Source organism: Stigmatopora nigra, chromosome 7 (assembly GCF_051989575.1).
Source record: "Stigmatopora nigra isolate UIUO_SnigA chromosome 7, RoL_Snig_1.1, whole genome shotgun sequence".
NCBI lineage: Eukaryota > Metazoa > Chordata > Actinopteri > Syngnathiformes > Syngnathidae > Stigmatopora > Stigmatopora nigra.
This window is the reverse complement of record NC_135514.1, coordinates 8,363,275-8,381,653: the sequence shown is the minus strand read 5'-3', so window position 1 is coordinate 8,381,653 and position 18,379 is coordinate 8,363,275. Positions and strand designations below refer to the sequence as shown.

Sequence of the window (18,379 nt, the reverse complement as noted above, 5' to 3'; positions counted from 1 at the left end):
GTTCAGGACAAATTCAAGATGTCCTTTGCCAGAGCTTTTCCTGCTCATCCCAGTTATGGACAGGTGACATTTGACCTTCGCATATATTCCATGCATGCCTCTAGGCTCCCAGTCTTTTTTATTTTTACCATATTACTTCTTTTCTCTTTTCTGTCTCTCCATCTCATGCTCAATCTCCTTTTCCTAATGAGACAGTGACTGTCTTTCCCTGTGGGGAAAGAGGTCAACACCCCTGACAAAAGCATACACATGCACATATGCACACACACGCGCACCCCAACACACGTTGGAAAACATGCATGCACATGAAGACATGCACATATTCAGAGTGATAAAAAGGACTTGCCAACATTGCCAACTACCCTTACCACACACACCACATATACTCCACCATCACCACGCACACACTGACGTAAAAATCACATCTCTATTATGCAGAACATCAGTTAACTGATGGCGTAGCTGATTATGCAGCTACCCTCTACTAGGCCACAACTCCCTTGAGGATCTCTTCTTTTAAAATCCTGATCCCAAATGACTTTTTAGCATATCAATAGAGAATTATATATTTGGACACAGTAGGATTTACATACATAGATTTTTCTGCAACTTTTTCATCATAATGTGTCAAAGTAGTAAGCCGTATCAGACTAGACAAACTTTCCACACATAAAGCATAAGCAAGGAACATTTAGCTGTCAAGAACATTTTGTGGTGAATACCCAATGTGATTAGTTTTTTTTTCTGTGAAATAGCACATAGTCTATAAATATTTTACTAGCACATGGAGATATTTAGTTTTTAAAATAATGAGTAGGGTGTAACCAGAGTTTTAAATGTATATTTTCTCTTGTAAATTATCCTCCATTAAGGTAAACATTTTTATTAATGATAACATAATATTATAATATTAATCAATTAATTACCAGGATTTTTAAAAAATGTATATTAAACTGTTGTTTGGTTGAGTTAAGATCTGTGCTGACAAGGAGAGACACTTCAATGTATTTAGTGACCAACAGAAAATGATATGAAATAAAAACAACTGATCTATTTCACTGATGCTCTATTTTAAAAAAAAAAGTGTACCACACCGTGCTGTTGTAACAGTATATAAACAGTTTAATACAATATAATGTTTCACCATTAAAATTTGGCATAATGTAGTACGAACACATTACAGCCACTGGACAGTTGGTGACCATTATTGGCCAGGTGTCTTTCAGACAGTCATCATAAGTCAAACAGTGGAATGTTATAATAATATTATACCATAACCTGGATTTACTACAACCCCTGCTATGTCGGAAAAGAAAGTTTCTAAAGCCAACGTGATAATGACTTTCTTAAAGCAATTTGGTATAGCTTAAAATGTATCCCCCAAGATCATTGGCCTATACTTTCATTTTTGACCAAATCATTAGTTGCTTACTAATAATTGTGGAAAATAATAACAGAATATTTTGTACTGTAGCTATGTTAAGTGGTAACTTCCACAAAGGCACAGGCAAATAACTTGCATGTTTGTGTGTATGTGTTTCTGTACCTATGATCCTGCTTTTGTGTGCATATTTAATAAGCAGCTAAGAATGCTCATACATTCTTTTATAGTACCGTGCAATGCATTTTTGCATGTATTAGCTTGGTAATTGAAAGGCCATCTGTGGCCTTCTGGGGTAAACTATGAGCTCATTATTTTTAGGGGGTGTATCCTCTCACTGGCAAAACAAATGAGTTTGTGTCCAGTTTAACCTTCACAAAAACTTAATTACTGCAGGTGTGCTATTAATATGCATATGTTATTTTGGAAGTAGAGCAAATCCATGAATGTGAACTACACATTCCAAACTAAAGCTAAACTGTTATGAAATAGGGTTTGTTATCGTTAGCATGGGGTATAAAGTTCGGTGTGGATATTGCTTCTCTATTTCTTATTATTAGCCATTATGCATAAATACCTACTTTATGCTCATAAAAGCTTTTTTCTTGTGATAATTGCAGCCTCAATGTCAAACAGAGAAGCTAAATCTTGTCCATTAGGCCTCAAAAGGAATGAAACACAGTGTTTGTGCGTTTGTGTCTGTCTGTTGAAAAGAGGCATGAGCTGTGTGTCTGAGTAGTTTCCTGTTGTAAGCTGAGATCTGCTGCATGTCCCTCTGGTTCTCCCCGTCACTCGTTTGGTTTGCAGTCATGCTCGCCATGCTCACACATTTGAGCCGGCACATGTGTGTCTACCTTCACATGTATGTGAATTTCCTTCTGTCTCCTGTCACCAGCAGTCCTTTTTGTACCATTAGTACCTGTTAGGGTCAAGGGCCATTGCAACAAAAGTCAGAGGTCATTCTTCCATAGTTGAAAAGTCAAAAAGGTGACTTGTAGTGTGAAATGACACTGGACAAGCATTGCAGCTGCAAAAAATTGTTCACAACAGTAAAGTCTTTAGTTCGTTTTCTTTGGTCCAGACCAAAATATTTGAGTCTGGAATATTTGGAATGGTTCCTTTTCACATTGAATTTTTTGCAGGCAACCTAAAATGTGTCCAAAAGAAATGTCCATATCATTTAATCATTGGACAAAAAGGTCTGGTACTGATAGCACAGCAAAATACAGAAGTAAATAATCATAGAGATCCATCTTGCAGCACTTATTGATGTTTTTCATCCAAATATAAGTGTTTTTGGGATATTTGGTAAATCAGAGGCCATTGTTGAACTCTGGCTCATGTTAGCTGACATATTTCTAACCAAACAAAACCTCTCATAACGCCTGTGTGTATGGGAGCAAATAGGTGTGTGATTTCAATTTTGGTTCGAAACAAAAAGTCACACATACACTACGCAGAGTGGTGGTATTGTAACAAATTACACATGATTTGTCCGGGATATATCAATTTTTATGGCTTATTGGAAGATTATGACTATCTATCTGATGATAGTATTGAAAAATGTTTTTCCTTTATTTAAAGTGTTGACTAACTGAGAGTTGTGTTTTGTAAGAGACTGCGGTTTGACTAACAAGTCACATTGTTTTCAACACAGTTAAAGCCACTTGTCATAAGGGCTCATGTGCTGCAGTTTCAGGCAGCAGAGAGATGCGTGATAAACATCAGTGTGAGAGCTGAGTGCTTTAGAGATGACTCAGTTAAAAATAACTTCTGTCAGTCTGTGTGGAAACACTTGGAAAATAGGGTCATCCAAGTTCGTCCTGGATTTAAGGGTAGGGGCTGTTTGATGTAAACACATATTTGCTGACATCTACATACTCACACATTTGTACACAGAGTCACAAAGAGTTCAACTGAATTTTAAGTCAATCAACAACATATCCACCAAACTCTAGCAGTAAAGTTTTCCTTCTGGGCAAATTATAAAATCCAGAAACTTGTCTTTTGATATATTTACCAAGATCAGATAATAAACTGCAATGAGTAAAATATATGTTTGTTTTACCTGTGATTGGCTGGCAACCAATTCAGGGTGTACCCCACTTACCCAGTAGCTGTGATAAGCTCCAACCCTTTCGTGACACTCATGAACATTGTAGGCTGAAACTGATTGAGGCAGAAGTTAAGTTTAATCATTGCATGGTTTGAATCAGGATCCAGGTAATGGACATAAGTCATTGCAATTTGCTCCAGAGTATGTGGATGTCTGTGTGTGCAGATGTATGCATATGTCCAACTTTTCCCCAGTTGAATAGGATGCCAGAGGTCAAATAAGAGAGGTTAGAGGTTAAAGCCTGACTAAATAATTACAAGATAGGGTTTCCAGTGTCAGTCACACAAAAACAAAGCTCTATGACTATAGAGGTCATTATCTTTGAGGCGTCTGGACAGTGTCTTCCGCTCTCACCCCCTTAGCGATATACAAACACACACTTGAACATGTTCCCCTTCCTTTCTGTCTCTGGGACATCCACACATTGAGTCCTCATGTAAAAACACATAACGTCTCGGCCTAAGAGCTTGTCCTATACACGGACTCACAGTCAGGAAACTGAAGGTAGAAAAGCAAGAGGGGCCCAAGTAGGAGCAGGCAAGGTGGCTATATTTAGCCTGTCAGTCACAATGGGTCATAGGTCACACTAAAAGCCTACTGACACATATGCACTCACGCAGCACAAGTACACACAAAGACACACACATGCTGCAGTGTTCACCAAAACAAGGTCAAGAGTGGAGGGCAGGCAGCTGGCAATAGGTTTACGGGGCGAGGGGTGGGCAGACAGCTGCCTAGTCTTACTAGTTTCTGCCCTTTAAATTAAGAACTGAGGAAAGTTAAGAGAGGACACCAGTTAATTTTTACAGCAGAAACATGTAAGCACATAAGTGTTATGCATTGAATAAATCAACAGAATCATCTGCAACCAAATGTAACAATTAACAAAATGATTTTCATAAATTTTATATTTTTTAAAAATTCAAATCAAACTATATTACATCCACTCCAGGGCCTCACTATATGGCGAGCGTAAGTACTTTTTTGTATATAGATTTGATGGAATACCTAGAATTTGGCGAATACCTTTTCATTATTAATGTTGTGACCAGGTAGTGTTTATAGCAATATGTATATTTACTAATGTTGATGTTGTTTGTACTGCCATAATATTTAACTATCAACAGATTATAAATCACTTATTTTAAAGTGCTGTTTTGGCATGATCATTCGTTTAAAAAAAATAAGGTAAAAAAAAACTCTAGCCAGAACAGTAGTCCTTTTTATCAACACGATTACCTTCAATGCACATCTGCAGGATGCGAGTACAATGACTATTCAGTCTTAAATAAAGGCTAAATAGAACAACATGGGTGGTCAAGATGATCACTGACCAGAGGGGCCAGGTGGGCTTGAGGAAAGTGGAACGTCTTATCGACACAACATTAGTGGACATTTCAACCATGAGCACACAAAGGCACATGCGCGCATACCAACTGGAAGATCAAATGATAAAAAGGCACATGGTTAGCCCTCACATGAGCACATTACCTAGGCCAAGCACAGCAGTACCGAATTAAAGTCAAATTGCATAGCTCATTTTAAGGATTCATTTAAATCTTTCACTGCACAATGAGCCATTTGGTTTAGCACCAAGCTTGCAACTTTTCTGAACTTTGCGAAAAGTACACATGCCTGGAATCCAGTGGGGCCTTGGCAGTCGTGCACGCGCTGGTGAGTTACATTCTGGTACATCCTTATGGCTGGTTGAAACAATGTTGGTCCATGGAAGACATCTGTTCTTGTAAGAGGTCACAGTTGCACAAAATGTATTTGCTCGTCAACTGTGAAGAAGTGTCTGTGAACCCCAAAACCTTCACTTTATTTGTTCATGCTTAAATGGCATGCCTGAAATCCTCTTTGCTCACTGTATTCCCATACCAGGGTTGCATTCAAAAGGCAAACTCAGCATTGAGTGGCATCTTCTTTAAGACTGTCTGTGTCAAAACTGACAAACTGGCCGCATTGGATGAGCCTTTCATGGTTGCGGCATCTTCTAAATTTGGATACTCCTTGTGTTCCTTGTTGCTATGTCTATTTTATTCAAAAGAACAAGACACATTCCTTGTGTAATTACATTATATATTCTCTGTCAAAACAACAGCAGCCCCCAACAGAGATTGTAATAAAACCCTATCCTTCAGGAAACATATTGAACATATTCATTTTGTAGATGTGTTATTGTAAACAAATGCAAATGCACACAATTCTAGAATTGGACATGCAAAACTACACTTTCTAAGTAAAGTTCCATTTATAGTTGTGGGTCAAGAAATAAAAAGAGAGACGTCATTTTCTTCCAAGGGATTTTGGTTACCCCTTTTCAAGTTATTTAAGCAGCTTAATAACACAGCACAGTGTGTAACTCAGTTTTTTTCCAAAACATTTTATTATCATGATCAATACATATTTTGACTAAAAAAAATGATCAATATAACAGATTGTATCAGATTGGACACTGACCGCACAGAGGTATGTGGAAAAATTTCCCACAGAACAGAAACTAAATTACTATAATTAAATAAAATTGCATTCATTTGCCATTTTAAATGCATTATTTTTTTCCCACCAGGATAATGGAGGATGCTGTGCAGCTCCATCCTCTTCAATGGCATTCTATTGCTACCAGGAAGCAAATTGAGAGAGAAGCAACAGCCACATGCAGCTCCTGAGCCGTTAGTTGCTGACCACTGGTAGGAAAATCACAATGAAAAGAGCAATTTTATTGGAACTGAAATTTTAAGGAGATCTCAAAACTTTTGATGTCTGACATTCCTGACATTAGATGCCCTAAACAGAAAAGAATGGAAGTCGGCATGCAACAATCAAAAGGGTAAGATTTTTTTTTTAATTTATACAAGAAGACTGAGGCATTTCAATAACACTACACAAATTTTACATCTGGTAATGTGGTGTCGCCTCACCTCAAATTATAGTGTTTGAGAGGTCCAGCACACAGATCAAAATTTTTGACAGGACTAATGTTATCTGCCTATTCATGTTCATATGAGCCAGACTATAATAGTGCATTATTGCCATGTGGTGTGACAATCCAATCTGATTGCAGGAGAAACTCCACCCAACCCAAATAGCAGTAGAAAGATTGCACGCAAACTGTGTCTCTTTTAGTAAATCAGATGAGGGGGAAACGACACACAATGGGCCTGTTGTATTATTAGCCGTCGTAGAGGAAACTACATTTGTTGGATTAGACTAGCTTTGAAAAAAAGGTCTGGGAAAATATCAGCTTCCTGACTTACTATGCGCCTTATTGCCTGTCTGCCTCCTGGAATGACTTTCTGACCATGTTTTGTTCTCTCTCTCCCTCCCACACTTCCACCCTCCCTCTCTTTCACTCTATCTCTCACTCTGTTTCACCCTCTCTCTCCCTCTTGGCCCAGTCCTTGTTTGCTGAGATCAAATTTCTTGGGAATAGAAAATTGTTCATTCATATTCCATATTGCGCATCTTTGCTTCAGGGCAAAGTGGTGCAGAGGTTAACTCCTCCGTCTTCCTTGTGGGCAGCCTGGGTTCGAATCCCGGTCGTGATACTTTTTCACTTAGTTGTTTCTGTGCACTTCTAGTCTAGACACTCAAATGATTACAAAGAAAAGTGTAGCCAGATTGTGGCCTAGTGGTTAACTCACCTGTCTCTTGTCTGGGAGATATGGGTTCGAATCCCGGTCGTGACACTTTTTCACTTAGTTGTTTCTGTGGACTTCTTGTCAAAACACTCAAATTATTCCACTTGAAACTGTGGTTACTTGGTGACGTAGTGGTTAACTCACCTGTCTCCTGTCTGGGAGACCTGGGTTCGATTCCCGGTCGAGACACCTTTTCACTTAGTTGTTTCTTTGGGCTTCTTCTCAAGAAACTCAAATGATTACAATGAAAAGTGTAGTCACTTGGTTAGCGCAGAGGTTAGATTACAGGACTCCTGTCTGCGAGACCTAGGTTCGATTCCCGGTCGAGACTCTTTTTCACTTAGTTGTTTCTTTCGACTTCTTCTCAAGACACTGAAATGATTACAAGGAAAAGTATAGTCACTTGGTTGGCGCAGAGGTTAGATCACAGGACTCCCGTCTGGGAGACCTGGGTTCGATTCCCGGTCGAGACACTTTTTCACTTAGTTGTTTCTGTGGACTTCTTGGAAAGACACTGAAATGATTACAAAGGAAAGTGTAGTCACTTGGTTGGCGCAGAGGTTAGATCACAGGACTCCCGCCTGGGAGACCTGGGTTCGATTCCCGCTGCCGTCGTTTGGCTGAAAATACTTGGAAAGAAGAATTGGTAAATGGAACAAGAAAAAGAAGAAGAAGAAAAAAAAAGAAAGATCTTTTTAATTTATATTAAACACTTAGTCATACTTTTCAGCAAAAGGTTATATTCCGAACTGCCTTCGGCAGTTCGGAAGAATGTTGAAGGACCTGTCTGTGCGAAAGGCGTTCTCGGGTCGGCCTTCGGCCGACCCTCGACCGCTTGCTTGGTCAGTCAACCGCCGACACCGGGAAGCGAACTCACGTTCTCTCCGTGCAAAGGCGAGTGTGCAACCCACTACACCAACTCGTGCCCCACTTATACATAGGTGTTGAAACGTTTTATCCAAGGAAATGGGGTGAAACACTTAGTGATTTTTTGGACAAAATGCTTCATCCACTATTGAAAACTTATTCAGTTAGACACTTAGGCATTAATACTTATACTTTTACCTGAACAATATTGGGAAAATCTTTGCCTGCACTTGGATTTGAACCCAGGTCCACAGGTGTGGGAGACTGATGACTTAGCCACTGGGCCACCACCCTGTGAGAGAAAGCAGTAGTAATTGTACTGAAATATTTTATCCAAGGAACTGGGGTGAAACACTTAGTCATTTTTTGGACAAAATGCTTCATCCACCACTGAAGACTTATTCAGTTAAACACTTAGGCAATTGTACTTGTTCTTTTACCTGAACAATTGTGGGAAAATCTTTGCTGTCACTGGGATTTGAACCCAGGACCATAGAGGTGGGAGACTGATGACTTAACCACTGGGCTACCACCCTATGGAAGTAAGCAGTGGTACTTGTACTTTTATCTCTTTCAATTACCTGAATAATAGTGGCAAAATGTTTGCAGGCAACTGGACTTGAACCTTGGACCACAGAGGCAGGAGACTGATGACCTAACCACTGGGCCACCATTTTCCAAGACTTAGGAAGTAGTATTTGTTGTTTTGTCTCTTTTCACTCCCAGATCATACTTAGTACCTTATGAAGGTCTTTTAAACTTACTATTCTGTCTTCAGGTGTCCTCATTCTCCACACTTTGGGAAACCGTTTCGTTGGAAGACTCTGCATCCCACAAGTCATCCATTTTTGCCTTTGTCACTTATCTGAAAAAATAAAAATAAAAGTTGCCAGCGAAGTATCTTAATATGATGTTTTACTGGATACTTTCACATTGCTAAGCACCAACTTCACTTTGAGATTGGCTACCTTTGTGGAAAATAATTTGTGACCTGAGATAATCTTTGCAATGATTATGGAGCTGCAGTTTGTCCAAGAAAATGTGGCAGGAAACACTTAGTTTCATGTTTTAGTTTAGTTTATGGAGGGCATTTAAAGGTGGAAGAATCCGCCCTATTTCAAAAATAATATGCACCCATATTTTTTAAAGCATATTAATCCATAATCTGTATCAGGGCATCATGTGAAAAAACCCTTTGCAAAGTCATGTTGGCTCTCACATGCACACGTGCGGTGCGGCTGCGTGCCTGCCACATGCAGTATATGTGACACATTGGAAAAGTCATTAGACCAGCACTTCCTCCCCAAACACAAGAGAGAGAGATGGGGGCTGTCTTGCATGAAACATACAGGAAACGTGCGGGTGGGTGTGCGCATGTGCACCACCTTTCAGTTGGTGTGATTGTGTTTGTACAGGCAAGCCTCCAAGTCTAACGTTGGTGACCAATCATTTGCAATTGCTCCTTTTCGATTACCTTCATGAAGAAGAGAACCGCAACAATTGGAGCCAATTAGGATTGTGCACACAAATTGTTTACTCAGTTTACCCAGTGCATACTACAGGCTTTTTTTGCAAATCATCTTTTCACACTTATTGTTCAAATGATAAATGTTGTCAAATGCAATAAAGTAGAGCCCTGCTCGATATAAGCTAATTACTATATGGGGATGTTAGCTCTTGTATTGAAGGGGACTAGGTCACAATGCAGATGGTTGTGATAATTAAAGTAAACTGTAAAAGTTTCACTTCTCCTTATAAATGGCACAAACACTTCTGCTTTTTGATCACCTGACTTCTTTGTGTGTCACACGTGTCTTTGTTCATGGTTTAAAACCCCTTTTTTTTTACCTAGTGCACGTGTGTGCGCTCGTGTGTGTACATATGTGACCAAGCAATCTAAATCCCCAACTGCTTCAAAGTGTGTCTCCCTTATTCATTATTATCTGCCGAAACCAGAGCCTAAAGTGCATTCTACCCTCAGGCAATTTTAGTTAAAACTGATGAAAAAAATAAATCTGACACAGTGACATCATTACCCCACACAGAACTGACTCGCGTATCACAGCAGGATGTTTCCACACACGAGGGCTCTTTGTCTCTGTGTCAAAATCATTTATTTTATGACCGGAATCCAGATTGGTGTTGCCCACAGGCCCTCGTTTACGGATGAGAGTATTTGGAGGTCTCAGTTCAGTAACCAGAGCATGACCATGTGAGGGCCTCAGATGATGCAGCCAAACAATAAAGCATAATGAGTCATGACTTTTATGGAATCCTGCTTTCCAGATTTTGAGGGGAGTTAGGTCTTATCTACTTAACACATTTTTGGGGCAATGTCTTCATTTTGATTCCCTAAAGTTAAACGGAGAACACCATTTGACTTTAATATCTACACAAGGAGACACAAACTATCTTTGGAAATTGCTGATGGCATACAAACAGGTTTTTCCAGCACTGTGGTCATCATTTCCTACCCTGCCTTTTCCTTTAGGGTACACGCCTGGAATAAAAAAAAAACCCAGAAAAACAGCTATAATATGTTAATCACTTTGCTAGAGCAGTTTCAGTGACTAATGGCTCTTTGCTTTTAATTTAATGCAGTTTTAAGATTTCCTTTGAGAAAAGGTGGCAGCTCTACACTTATCTTGTTACATAAAATTTGCACTTGCGAGTACATTTTTGGGAGAGGTTTGCCAAGGTTTTTCACAACCCATTGTTACTGTAGGGATTTTAATGTTAAGTATTAAGTTTTTTTTTCCTTCAAATGCTGATCATTAGTTTAAACTTGCTGCCAGTGTCTAGGAATTTTGTCTGCAAGCCTGAGGCCAGTCTGAAATCAAACCCTCGAGGATTGTTAAGTGACTTTGTGTTTTAGTGTTGATTCACATGGAGCATTGCACAGAAATGTAGGACAGTGGAAGGTCATAAAGGCATAAGGAAGGTCTAGCCATTTACACTTCTATTTCATGAACCATGTCACTGCTTGACTGATGCATTGAATAACTTTTATCCTCTCACAAGTTTATTTTGAGAAAGCTAGACAGCTCACTGCTCCTATGAAAGAGCCAACTATTTCTACTGCTCTCATCTATTCCAATTATAAAGACATATGTCTATTCCTTGTCAGGATTAGCAGTGTTTGTCATTGCTCTAAATCACGAGAAAGAAGGCGATAAAATTCACAGTAAGACAACTGAAAGGCTATGCAAATATTTCAGTGTCACTTTGTTACTTCACAGAATTGCACAAATGACATTCACAAGCCAGTTAGAAAAATGATATCCTTTCATTTTGTCCCTAGAGTTTTTAAATGCTGATTTGTTAGGTCATTTGAGGTGTGATGATTACTATAGTCATTGTAGTCTTGTTGTGACAGCAATAATGTAGCCCCTCTTCTAACTTAACCCTGTTTACTCAATAGCAGTTGGTCACCTCAGGCTTTGCTGGAACATTCAGTTCTTGCATGACAGACTTGCTTGGTGAATGCAAGAAGAATTCTTTCATTTTCCAAACCGCTTGTTCTCACCATGGTCGCTCTATTCGCGCAATAGAGCCAATCCCAGCCAGGATCCAAGGACAAACATTTTTGTTCACACTCATACCTAGGGACAATGTAGAGTGTTCATTAATGATTTAAGCATCAATTTCAGAACTGTAAGGCGGACGTTCTAACCACTATTCCACTCTGAAACAGATCTTGCAAATAATTCCAATTTTAAAATTGCAGTTGCTTTTTCTGCACAAAGCAGATCATGCTGTTTTTTTACACTCATGAGACACTGAGCTCTTTCTCATTGCATCAAAGAAATTTAAGTTCTGACTGTGAGCCCGTTATGGTCTTGTAAAACCTGCACTTCCACAAAATAGGCATCCCCGTTGTTAAGGCCATATAATCTCACTTAGTTTCCAGTTTATATTCTAGTCTAGTTCCTCTATAAAACATTTAATTGACTATAACTTTGTTCAATTTGATGTAAATTTGAGTAACTATCAAGAGTCAATTTTAACAATACGTATGTTTAAATTAAAAACAAACGATATTCCCTACCTTTGCCTTTTGCTGCTTTCATATTTCATGTAGATAGCTAACCAATCCAAACCAACCAACCCATTCATTCAGTCAGCCAACAGCATTGCAGTTAGGCTATGGTATTATGGGATTTACAAACTTTGACAAATGGGAAGATTAATACAAAGCCCCCAATATTAGTTGCTTTTAGGAATACAACTGAAAAATGAAGAATTCTGGGATATATTGTTCAAATAAATAGATTCTAATCAATCAGATTGTTGTTTTTTTTTAATATTTTGGAATATTTTTTATTGAGAATGTTACTCTTTTGATGAATGGGGAAAAGTGATTATTTTGACAATATGTTATCTAGCTTGACTACAGCATCTGTTTATTTTGCCTCCATTGTATTATACAACACATGCAAGTTTAACAAGGTTAAACCCTTGACTTTTACTGGAATTGATATTAAGCTGTTCAAGCTGTTTCAACACTAAACAGCTGACTATGCCAGAGTGTGAAATGGAGTATGGAAGAAAATCAATCTGAATTTTAAAATCAATTACTTTGGATACATGGAGGAGCCCATCCATATTAGTGAGAATGTCAGCATGCCTGATTTATTGTATTAGATGCAACTTCCCATAGAGAGATAGTCCTCGGGTTACGAACAAGTTCCATTCTTATGCTGGAAACGTAATCCAAATTTCCACCTAAATTCTTCAAACCTTTTCAATTTAAGTCCATTTTGTGCATCCTACTTCCTGACACCACCTGCCCTCTTGTCTTCATTCCCATCAACCCATCCTCTCTTTGGTCTTATTCCTATTGCTACTGTTCCTACTACTACTGGTACTACTACAAAAAAATAATGAATTATGCATTTTCATTTGCTCAACATGACTTCTGGACCTCTGGATTTTTAATCAAGGTGCCCTGACAGCTATTAAACTTATGGCCTTCTCAGTCAGAGGATCTATCAACAAATATATCTCTCAAGTGAAAAATCCATTAAAAGTGTAGAAACACAAAGCAGAAACAATAATTCTTACTTCATTGGCATTTACATTGATTTTAATTGGCTTTCCCTGTTTTTAGTTGGCACTTAATTTCCGGATTACACCCCTATGTGGTGAATTATAACCAACTGAGACGCAGGTCATGACATAATTCTGGCTGTGGGGCTTTCCCACATTCATGGCTCAGCTGATAACACATGTGGTACGGAATTGTAAAAACAAGCTTGGGCGTGTAGTAGTTTCACACTCAGAGCCCATATCAACCTTCAGTGAGAACCAAAACCAGAGGGGGTGATGGTAGTGAAAAACGTTTCACTAATTTTCAGCTAACAACAGTTTTAATGGCTGTGATAAAATTGGCCAAACGCAACAACCCAACCCATGTTAGTGCCCTCTGGCTACAGCTGTGCTTTGGTACATTTACTTTCTTCTAAGGATTCTCAATTGTTTTGCTTCAACTGTACTTATTCAAAGAATTAAAAGCTCAAATTGAATAAATCTGCCGGATGCTTAGGAAAGCTTTTAAATGGTCAAAGGCAGAATTCAATATTCTCTTGAGTGATTCTCTTTTTGACATCACCATATGCTGTTGTTGCACATTTAATGCACACTGCCGTGCAAACCAAACTTTGCTCCAACGAGCTGCTGCAATGTCAGCTGCTTTCATTTAGTTGGACTGAGCAGTGAGTCAGTAGAGGTAGGATAATGTAGAGTCCACACATATACAGTGATTAATCACATCTGACTCAGTCTGGTCTTCACTGAAGCGATACAGATTAATATTCTTTGGCATAGCTTACAGAAATGAAACTGACTATTGAAAAGTCAATAACAGCCCAATGCAGCTGCAGAAAGTGATTAAAAGCCAATACTGTGTTTGGATATGAGTGTGAGATGAGGCAACATAAAAATAAGCCCTTCAAGGGCACTCGGCAGGATAAGCTCAACTGATAAGGACTCTGGAGAGGAAACTGGGGTTGTTTGTTAAGGAAATGACATCATTCTGTTGGATGGGACAGTGACCTCATGTTGACAAGATAATAGTCGTGTGGGTGTGTGGATACACGCCTACATGCGTGTGCTTGTAGTGTTTAGATTTTTTTAAACACCATAATGTAGATTGTTTAATTAAAATCAACCCACTTAAAATTCTGCATGCTAGAAGTGCCATAACAAAGTAAAATTTGCATCTTTTGTCCTGAGCTGCAGTCCAACGAATGTTGTGTATTTAGCAAAAGTATAATTGCAAAAGAACACAAACATATTTTGTTTGAAAATCTACAATAATGTTTTTCTTTATTACTATAGTATTACCCAATGGTGCAGTGGTACATTCGCCTGAAATCACTCCAGGCAGCGTGGGATCAATTGCACCTTGTTGGTGGTGTGACTTTTTATACGATTGGTTGTTTATCTCTGGGTGTAATGGACATTTTTTTCACCTTTTTATGTCACTTGTCACTCTTAATTTGAGCATATAAATTTGTCGATTGGGTGTTTTATGTTGCCAAGTATTCAGACCTCTTACTTACTGTAAGCATATGCAGAGGTTGCCTGATAGACAAGACAAGTTACAGTTCCAATAAGCATGAGCATGAGGGCTTTTAACTCTGACTTTTTGAAAGAGTATCAGGATGAGGGTGCAGATTTGAGGAAGGCACATATACATTGACCTAAGACTGACCTGTGAAAGAAATATTTCATTTGGTTTTCTGAACAGTCAGCTCAGGGGGTCCGATGCTTTCCATTTAGCTGTCAAATTACATTGGCTCAAATTTTGTCCTTTTATCTCGGGGATATTTCATTTCACGACGTTCTAGGGAGGAGCGGACAAAAGAGATGCATGAACAGAAAGCCTCAGAACTATAACCATCAGTAATTTACGGGCTACATGTTAAAGCTGCACCTGTAAAAGTCGGGAAGTTGCAGCTTAAGTGAAAGCCATTCATCAAATAGAACCTTTCAGTTGGGTTGTTGTAGCAGTCGTATATTATATACTTTTTCAAAGACACCAATCCTAGTCTACAGTATCTTTTTGAATTTTAAACCCATAATCATGTCCAACTTACATTTCAATGGATCAAGCGTAACTGTGTTCAGCTTTCCTGCAGACATGTAAGACTAACATATGGCATGTCAATCGCTTCTTTCAGTAGGGGATAATTTAATCCGCCAACACCTTTTATAAATCATTAACTTCAGGGAAAGTTAACCAACCTTATTTCATCACATAAGCTGGAGCGGAATGTTAAAAGCAGACAGTAAATGTGAGATACTAAAAAGAAGGCCTATGGGGACTAAACGCTTTCACCTGAAAGTGTACATAAATAACAGTTTCATGTTGATTTAGGGACTTGAGAGAATGGATGAATTTCTTTTTCTTCCCAGACAACCCACATCTTGCTCTCACAGTGAGGTGTTTGGGCCCACCCAGTATTACAGAGCGAGAGACTTTATACTAAAAAGTTGTGTCAGCAAAGTCGGCAACGGTTTTAAACCGTCACCTTTTGAATTATTTCATCCCAGTGCCAACACACCCTATTAGACTGACCGACCATTAAAGCATAATTAGGGCAAAACAAAATGATAAGCATAATAAATAAATAGTGGTCTCATCCTCATGAAGTTAACGTGATTGTTTAAAAAAAAAAAAAGAAACAATGAAAAGAACAAAACTGCATTCATGTTGACAAATACAAATGAATGTCAATCAATTGAGAAAATGCCCACCAGAGCAAGAGGAATATTTGTGGGGTACGCATTTTGATTAAGACAGAAAAAAGGCCTAAAAGGTCAAATAAACACGTTGGGTTATATGTCACATTCTTTTTTTAGTGCTACCAATCCATTGACAGTTTTGCTCATAAAGAGGTAAATGGACCTGAATATACAGGCAACGACGGATGCAGAAAGATACACAAAGTTGCAAACTTTGGCCACCCAGATTGAGAATAAGAGAGATGGAAACTTTAATTGTGTTTATAACCCAACTCTGGATTATAGGGTAGACTGACAAGAGGGAGAGTGAGGCGTTTCAGTTGCTCAGCTGTAAATAATTAAAACACAACCCTCCTCTACTTTGCCTTGCACTTCCTGCCTCCCACTACTAACACATGGATTCTAACCCATATACACAGAAGTCTCAATTACCTTTATCATAACCCCATTCCTGGTATAAAGGTATTGATTGTTTGTCATTAAACACTGTCTGAACTTTGTTTGTGCTTGCTTAATTTACTTTAGGATTTTCATAATCCATTTCAGACAAATTAAATGACAATATTTCAACCGCAGAAGATAGAATATCCAACCAGAAAATATGGCAAAACTAGTGATGAATTTGAATGTTTTTCAGGGCAAGAATGGGGAAGATCATGGCATTTTACATATCCATCCATTATCAACAGGACTTATCCTTGTCAGGGTTGCAGGGCGTTGGAGCCTATCCCAGCTGTCTTATGGCTAAAGGCATACTCTACCCCAAACTGGTCACCAGTGTGCCATAGAACCCGCACATCCTGTACCAAAATCAGTCTGAAAGGACTATTGCTCACTTTTGTCATAGATTCAACAATTGCAGGGATAATGTAATCGTCAAAGCACATTTTCATGAAGTAAAATACCGGATGCAAAAATACATTTGCTGTGCAAAATATGTTTTATTTTATTGTCAATTTGGTGAGGTTCTATTTTTCCATCCAGCTCAGGCAACCCAAAATAATCTTGGCACTTAGCAACACATAAAATAACAAACACACCAGCATCCTTGCTGTTTCCTGAATATACTGCCAATAGCAATGTTCTGTCTCAGCCAAGTCTTTGCACTGCTGGAAGTTAAAAGTTCAGCTCATGTCACGCATGCGTTTTACCAAATGCAAACACGCACAACCACAAGCGTGCAAACACACAACACCAAGTGCCTGATGCAACAATGGAGAAGAACTTTTTCGATGTTTCAGAGTGCATCATATAATTTGGCCCCAGGAACAAGTGTCATGTGGCCATGCACCGAAATCGGACAACATTTTTGTCCTTCTCGCTCCTGTATTTTCTCGATTGCTGCTTTTTGTTTTTTATATCAGCTATATATATATTTTTTTTTCAATACATAAACAAGTTAGATTCTGTTACACGATTAGGTCATACAATGTACACTGCTGATTCAGCTTTCACCTTCCCGAGACATCATGCTATAGAAACTGGTTAACTTTATCAACTTTACTAGATTTCTGATCATCTAACAACACGTTTTCATGTGTAACCATATAAGTGAGACAAAATGTTTCATAGACACCAAAGGAAGAACAGGTGAACTGAATGTTATTAGACTACGATTAACATCAAACAGATATGTATGCAGCTAAACCATAACTCATCATCCAAATCCTTTTATTCCCCCCAATCTTGCCTCTTTGTGTTTTGAACACACGCAAGTCAGTTCAACAAGGGGCTTAAAATGACCATAGGCAGAGAAAGAAAATGAATTTGGAGAAAAAGGCAGTTTTAGTAGAGGTGGAGGGTGTTGAGAGATACCAATTAAGTCACTGTATTAATCTTGCACACAATTATAGGGGGGCTGAGATATGGATGATTATTTTGTACTTTGCACTAGAGAGCTCCTACAATATTATTATAAAAAGCTTTCTTAACTCCAGTTCTGACGGTCATAGATTTTAAATATAGAGATCTTTGAACCACATTTTCCATGATTTTTAAATAAGTGTGCCAAGCTAAAAAGCATTGCTTACAGACTGCTCAGCAACCACCACTTGCTTAATAACTGTTCAAGGATCTTCCTAAAAAAAAAGATCATATGTCATTAAGACATTTCCTGACTTTTATTGTATTATAGAATACAACATGTTGCTGTTTAATTGCATTAACAGCTAGAAATGATTACAGCAAAGAAATTAGCTCAGGTCAAATGGCCTTGACACAAGAGCAGTATCCGTTTACTGTATTACATTTCCTCATGTTGCACCCGGTAAACTGTTAGCTGCAAATTGTTAGTTCTGACATGTAAAGGTTGGGTAATACTGCTTTTCCAGGAAGGCAGATGCTTTAAATATCTACTTTGAACAGCAGCAATTAGAATCCAGTTTAAGTGGACTGTAACGAAAATAAAGTGTAAACTCCCTTGCTCCAATGTCAGTTTTTGGCCACCCTTTGATAAGACTAGGCTTCATAGAAACTAACTTAAAAACGGTTGCACTATTAATGTGACTTGGACATCTAATCTGCATACAAGGGTCACAAGTTCAATGACAAGTTACATATCTTGTCATGTATATAGGTGCAGGCAGTCTGGGTTTGATTCGGTAATAGTGTGCTTGTGAAAAA

At 38.5% G+C, this 18,379-nt stretch overlaps 1 protein-coding gene and 1 long non-coding RNA gene across 5 annotated transcripts in view; one reads left to right on the top strand and one right to left on the bottom strand.

The window, feature by feature from the left end:
* The window catches only part of LOC144199350 (uncharacterized), a 56,537-nt gene extending 46,611 nt beyond the window's left edge, over positions 1-9,926 (top strand). The window contains exons 6-8 of the long non-coding RNA XR_013326888.1: positions 6,070-6,190; positions 6,283-6,330; positions 8,618-9,926. This is a non-coding gene — a long non-coding RNA (uncharacterized LOC144199350). The remainder of the gene's footprint in view (positions 1-6,069; positions 6,191-6,282; positions 6,331-8,617) is intronic.
* The window catches only part of sox4b (SRY-box transcription factor 4b), a 37,705-nt gene continuing 25,153 nt past the window's right edge, over positions 5,828-18,379 (bottom strand). For 2 of the 4 annotated variants that reach the window (XR_013326884.1, XR_013326885.1), the window contains exons 4-5: positions 7,145-8,873; positions 5,828-6,187 (exon numbers count right to left, since the gene is read on the bottom strand). The gene's annotated coding sequence lies outside the window, so the exon portion shown is untranslated. The remainder of the gene's footprint in view (positions 6,188-7,144; positions 8,874-18,379) is intronic. The other 2 variants (XM_077720932.1, XM_077720933.1) reach the window with 1 other exon arrangement.